Genomic DNA, 6,838 nt, shown 5'->3' with positions numbered 1-6,838 from the left:
GAGCTAGGTGTTTCGAGTTTGGGCTCATTTTCTTAGTCATGAAGAGATCTTACCTCCGGATTTGTGGAGTGACCTGATGGTACACCTCGGAAGTCACTATTGGAACTCGGAGACGAATAGAGCTAGGTGTTTCGAGTTTGGGCTCATTTTATTAGTCATGATGAGATCTTACCTCCGGATTTGTGGAGTGACCTGATGGTATACCTCGGAAGTCACTATTGGAACTCGGAGACGAATAGAGCTAGGTGTTTCGAGTTTGGGCTCATTTTCTTAGTCATGATGAGATCTTACCTCCGGATTTGTGGAGTGACCTGATGGTATACCTCGAAAGTCACTATTGGAACTCGGAGACGAATAGAGCTAGGTGTTTCGAGTTTGGGCTCATTTTATTAGTCATGATGAGATCTTACCTCCGGATTTGTGGAGTGACCTGATGGTATACCTCGGAAGTCACTATTGGAACTCGGAGACGAATAGAGCTAGGTGTTTCGAGTTTGGGCTCATGTTCTTAGTCATGATGAGATCTTACCTCCGGATTTGTGGAGTGACCTGATGGTATACTTTGGAAGTCACTATTGGAACTCGAAGACGAATAGAGCTAGGTGTTTCGAGTTTGGACTCATTTTCTTAGTCATGATGAGATCTTACCTCCGGATTTGTGGAGTGACCTGATGGTATACCTCGGAAGTCACTATTGGAACTCGGAGACGAATAGAGCTAGATGTTTCGAGTTTGGGCTCATTTTCTTAGTCATGATGAGATCTTACCTCCGGATTTGTGGAGTGACCTGATGGTATACCTCGGAAGTCACTATTGGAACTCGGAGACGAATAGAGCTAGGTGTTTCGAGTTTGGGCTCATTTTCTTAGTCATGAAGAGATCTTACCTCCGGACTTGTGGAGTGACCTGATGGTATACCTCGGAAGTCACTATTGGAACTCGGAGACGAATAGAGCTAGGTGTTTCGAGTTTGGGCTCATTTTCTTAGTCATGATGAGATCTTACCTCCGGATTTGTGGAGTGACCTGATGGTATACTTTGGAAGTCACTATTGGAACTCGAAGACGAATAGAGCTAGGTGTTTCGAGTTTGGACTCATTTTCTTAGTCATGATGAGATCTTACCTCCGGATTTGTGGAGTGACCTGATGGTATACCTCGGAAGTCACTATTGGAACTCGGAGACGAATAGAGCTAGGTGTTTCGAGTTTGGGCTCATTTTCTTAGTCATGATGAGATCTTACCTCCGGATTTGTGGAGTGACCTGATGGTATACTTTGGAAGTCACTATTGGAACTCGGAGACGAATAGAGCTAGGTGTTTCAAGTTTGGACTCATTTTCTTAGTCATGATGAGATCTTACCTCCGGATTTGTGGAGTGACCTGATGGTATCCTCGGAAGTCACTATTGGAACTCGGAGACGAATAGAGCTAGGTGTTTCGAGTTTGGGCTCATTTTCTTAGTAATGATGAGATCTTACCTCCGGATTTGTGGAGTGACCTGATGGTATACCTCGGAAGTCACTATTGGAACTCGGAGACGAATAGAGCTAGGTGTTTCGAGTTTGGGCTCATTTTCTTAGTCATGATGAGATCTTACCTCCGGATTTGTGGAGTGACCTGATGGTATACCTCGGAAGTCACTATTGGAACTCGGAGACGAATAGAGCTAGGTGTTTCGAGTTTGGGCTCATTTTCTTAGTAATGATGAGATCTTACCTCCGGATTTGTGGAGTGACCTGATGGTATACCTCGGAAGTCACTATTGGAACTCGGAGACGAATAGAGCTAGGTGTTTCGAGTTTGGGCTCATTTTCTTAGTAATGATGAGATCTTACCTCCGGATTTGTGGAGTGACCTGATGGTATACCTCGGAAGTCACTATTGGAACTCGGAGACGAAAGCTAGGTGTTTCGAGTTTGGGCTCATTTTCTTAGTCATGATGAGATCTTACCTCCGGATTTGTGGAGTGACCTGATGGTATACCTCGGAAGTCACTATTGGAACTCGGAGACGAATAGAGCTAGGTGTTTCGAGTTTGGGCTCATTTTCTTAGTCATGATGAGATCTTACCTCCGGATTTGTGGAGTGACCTGATGGTATACCTCGGAAGTCACTATTGGAACTCGGAGACGAATAGAGCTAGATGTTTCGAGTTTGGGCTCATTTTCTTAGTCATGATGAGATCTTACCTCCGGATTTGTGGAGTGACCTGATGGTATACCTCGGAAGTCACTATTGGAACTCGGAGACGAATAGAGCTAGGTGTTTCGAGTTTGGGCTCATTTTCTTAGTCATGAAGAGATCTTACCTCCGGACTTGTGGAGTGACCTGATGGTATACCTCGGAAGTCACTATTGGAACTCGGAGACGAATAGAGCTAGGTGTTTCGAGTTTGGGCTCATTTTCTTAGTCATGATGAGATCTTACCTCCGGATTTGTGGAGTGACCTGATGGTATACTTTGGAAGTCACTATTGGAACTCGAAGACGAATAGAGCTAGGTGTTTCGAGTTTGGACTCATTTTCTTAGTCATGATGAGATCTTACCTCCGGATTTGTGGAGTGACCTGATGGTATACCTCGGAAGTCACTATTGGAACTCGGAGACGAATAGAGCTAGGTGTTTCGAGTTTGGGCTCATTTTCTTAGTCATGATGAGATCTTACCTCCGGATTTGTGGAGTGACCTGATGGTATACCTCGAAAGTCACTATTGGAACTCGGAGACGAATAGAGCTAGGTGTTTCGAGTTTGGGCTCGTTTTGTTAGTTATGACGAGATTATACCTTGAAACTTGTTGGAGTGCTCTGAAGGTATACTTCAAAAGCCACTATTGGACTTTCGAGTCGAGTAGAGTTAGATGTTATGAGTTTGAGCTCGTTTTGTAAGTTCCAATAGTGACTTCCGAGGTATACCATCAGGTCACTCCACAAATCCGGAGGTAAGATCTCATCATGACTAAGAAAATGAGCCCGAACTCGAAACAGCTAGCTTTATTCGTCTCCGAGTTCCAATAGTGACATCCGAGGTATACCATCAGGTCACTTCACGAATCCGGAGGTAACATCTCATCATGACTAAGAAAATGAGCCCAAACTCGAAACACCTCGCTCTATTCGTCTCCGAGTTCCAATAGTGACTTCCGAGGTATACCATCAGGTCACTCCACAAATCCGGAGGTAAGATCTCATCATGACTAAGAAAATGAGCCCAAACTCGAAACACCTAGCTCTATTCGTCTCCGAGTTCCAATAGTGACTTCCGAGGTATACCATCAGGTCACTCCACAAATCCGGAGGTAAGATCTCATCATGACTAAGAAAATGAGCCCAAACTCGAAACACCTAGCTCTATTCGTCTCCGAGTTCCAATAGTGACTTCCGAGGTATACCATCAGGTCACTCCACAAATCTGGAGGTAAGATCTCATCATGACTAAGAAAATGAGCCCAAACTCGAAACACCTAGCTCTATTCGTCTCCGAGTTCCAATAGTGACTTCCGAGGTATACCATCAGGTCACTCCACAAATCTGGAGGTAAGATCTCATCATGACTAAGAAAATGAGCCCGAACTCGAAACAGCTAGCTCTATTCGTCTCCGAGTTCCAATAGTGACTTCCGAGGTATACCATCAGGTCACTTCACAAATCCGGAGGTAAGATCTCATCATGACTAAGAAAATGAGCCCAAACTCGAAACACCTAGCTCTATTCGTCTCCGAGTTCCAATAGTGACTTCCAAAGTATACCATCAGGTCACTCCACAAATCCGGAGGTAAGATCTCATCATGACTAAGAAAATGAGCCCAAACTCGAAACACCTAGCTCTATTCGTCTCCGAGTTCCAATAGTGACTTCCGAGGTATACCATCAGGTCACTCCACAAATCCGGAGGTAAGATCTCATCATGACTAAGAAAATGAGCCCAAACTCGAAACACCTAGCTCTATTCGTCTCCGAGTTCCAATAGTGACTTCCGAGGTATACCATCAGGTCACTCCACAAATCCGGAGGTAAGATCTCATCATGTCTAAGAAAATGAGCCCAAACTCGAAACACCTAGCTCTATTCGTCTCCGAGTTCCAATAGTGACTTCCGAGGTATACCATCAGGTCACTCCACAAATCCGGAGGTAAGATCTCATCATGACTAAGAAAATGAGCCCAAACTCGAAACATCTAGCTCTATTCGTCTCCGAGTTCCAATAGTGACTTCCGAGGTATACCATCAGGTCACTCCACAAATCCGGAGGTAAGATCTCATCATGACTAAGAAAATGAGCCCGAACTCGAAACAGCTAGCTTTATTCGTCTCCGAGTTCCAATAGTGACATCCGAGGTATACCATCAGGTCACTTCACGAATCCGGAGGTAACATCTCATCATGACTAAGAAAATGAGCCCAAACTCGAAACACCTCGCTCTATTCGTCTCCGAGTTCCAATAGTGACTTCCGAGGTATACCATCAGGTCACTCCACAAATCCGGAGGTAAGATCTCATCATGACTAAGAAAATGAGCCCAAACTCGAAACACCTAGCTCTATTCGTCTCCGAGTTCCAATAGTGACTTCCGAGGTATACCATCAGGTCACTCCACAAATCTGGAGGTAAGATCTCATCATGACTAAGAAAATGAGCCCAAACTCGAAACACCTAGCTCTATTCGTCTCCGAGTTCCAATAGTGACTTCCGAGGTATACCATCAGGTCACTCCACAAATCTGGAGGTAAGATCTCATCATGACTAAGAAAATGAGCCCGAACTCGAAACAGCTAGCTCTATTCGTCTCCGAGTTCCAATAGTGACTTCCAAAGTATACCATCAGGTCACTTCACAAATCCGGAGGTAAGATCTCATCATGACTAAGAAAATGAGCCCAAACTCGAAACACCTAGCTCTATTCGTCTCCGAGTTCCAATAGTGACTTCCGAGGTATACCATCAGGTCACTCCACAAATCCGGAGGTAAGATCTCATCATGACTAAGAAAATGAGCCCAAACTCGAAACACCTAGCTCTATTCGTCTCCGAGTTCCAATAGTGACTTCCGAGGTATACCATCAGGTCACTCCACAAATCCGGAGGTAAGATCTCATCATGTCTAAGAAAATGAGCCCAAACTCGAAACACCTAGCTCTATGCGTCTCCGAGTTCCAATAGTGACTTCCGAGGTATACCATCAGGTCACTCCACAAATCCGGAGGTAAGATCTCATCATGACTAAGAAAATGAGCCCAAACTCGAAACATCTAGCTCTATTCGTCTCCGAGTTCCAATAGTGACTTCCGAGGTATACCATCAGGTCACTCCACAAATCCGGAGGTAAGATCTCATCATTACTAAGAAAATGAGCCCAAACTCGAAACACCTAGCTCTATTCGTCTCCGAGTTCCAATAGTGACTTCCGAGGTATACCATCAGGTCACTCCACAAATCCGGAGGTAAGATCTCATCATGACTAAGAAAATGAGCCCAAACTCGAAACACCTAGCTCTATTCGTCTCCGAGTTCCAATAGTGACTTCCGAGGTATACCATCAGGTCACTCCACAAATCTGGAGGTAAGATCTCATCATGACTAAGAAAATGAGCCCAAACTCGAAACACCTAGCTCTATTCGTCTCCGAGTTCCAATAGTGACTTCCGAGGTATACCATCAGGTCACTCCACAAATCTGGAGGTAAGATCTCATCATGACTAAGAAAATGAGCCCGAACTCGAAACAGCTAGCTCTATTCGTCTCCGAGTTCCAATAGTGACTTCCGAGGTATACCATCAGGTCACTTCACAAATCCGGAGGTAAGATCTCATCATGACTAAGAAAATGAGCCCAAACTCGAAACACCTAGCTCTATTCGTCTCCGAGTTCCAATAGTGACTTCCAAAGTATACCATCAGGTCACTCCACAAATCCGGAGGTAAGATCTCATCATGACTAAGAAAATGAGCCCAAACTCGAAACACCTAGCTCTATTCGTCTCCGAGTTCCAATAGTGACTTCCGAGGTATACCATCAGGTCACTCCACAAATCCGGAGGTAAGATCTCATCATGACTAAGAAAATGAGCCCAAACTCGAAACACCTAGCTCTATTCGTCTCCGAGTTCCAATAGTGACTTCCGAGGTATACCATCAGGTCACTCCACAAATCCGGAGGTAAGATCTCATCATGTCTAAGAAAATGAGCCCAAACTCGAAACACCTAGCTCTATTCGTCTCCGAGTTCCAATAGTGACTTCCGAGGTATACCATCAGGTCACTCCACAAATCCGGAGGTAAGATCTCATCATGACTAAGAAAATGAGCCCAAACTCGAAACATCTAGCTCTATTCGTCTCCGAGTTCCAATAGTGACTTCCGAGGTATACCATCAGGTCACTCCACAAATCCGGAGGTAAGATCTCATCATGACTAAGAAAATGAGCCCGAACTCGAAACAGCTAGCTTTATTCGTCTCCGAGTTCCAATAGTGACATCCGAGGTATACCATCAGGTCACTTCACGAATCCGGAGGTAACATCTCATCATGACTAAGAAAATGAGCCCAAACTCGAAACACCTCGCTCTATTCGTCTCCGAGTTCCAATAGTGACTTCCGAGGTATACCATCAGGTCACTCCACAAATCCGGAGGTAAGATCTCATCATGACTAAGAAAATGAGCCCAAACTCGAAACACCTAGCTCTATTCGTCTCCGAGTTCCAATAGTGACTTCCGAGGTATACCATCAGGTCACTCCACAAATCTGGAGGTAAGATCTCATCATGACTAAGAAAATGAGCCCAAACTCGAAACACCTAGCTCTATTCGTCTCCGAGTTCCAATAGTGACTTCCGAGGT

The sequence above is a fragment of the Maniola jurtina genome, chromosome 2 (genome assembly GCF_905333055.1).
Source record: "Maniola jurtina chromosome 2, ilManJurt1.1, whole genome shotgun sequence".
In the NCBI taxonomy this organism is placed as follows: domain Eukaryota; kingdom Metazoa; phylum Arthropoda; class Insecta; order Lepidoptera; family Nymphalidae; genus Maniola; species Maniola jurtina.
Note: the sequence above shows the minus strand (reverse complement) of the source record.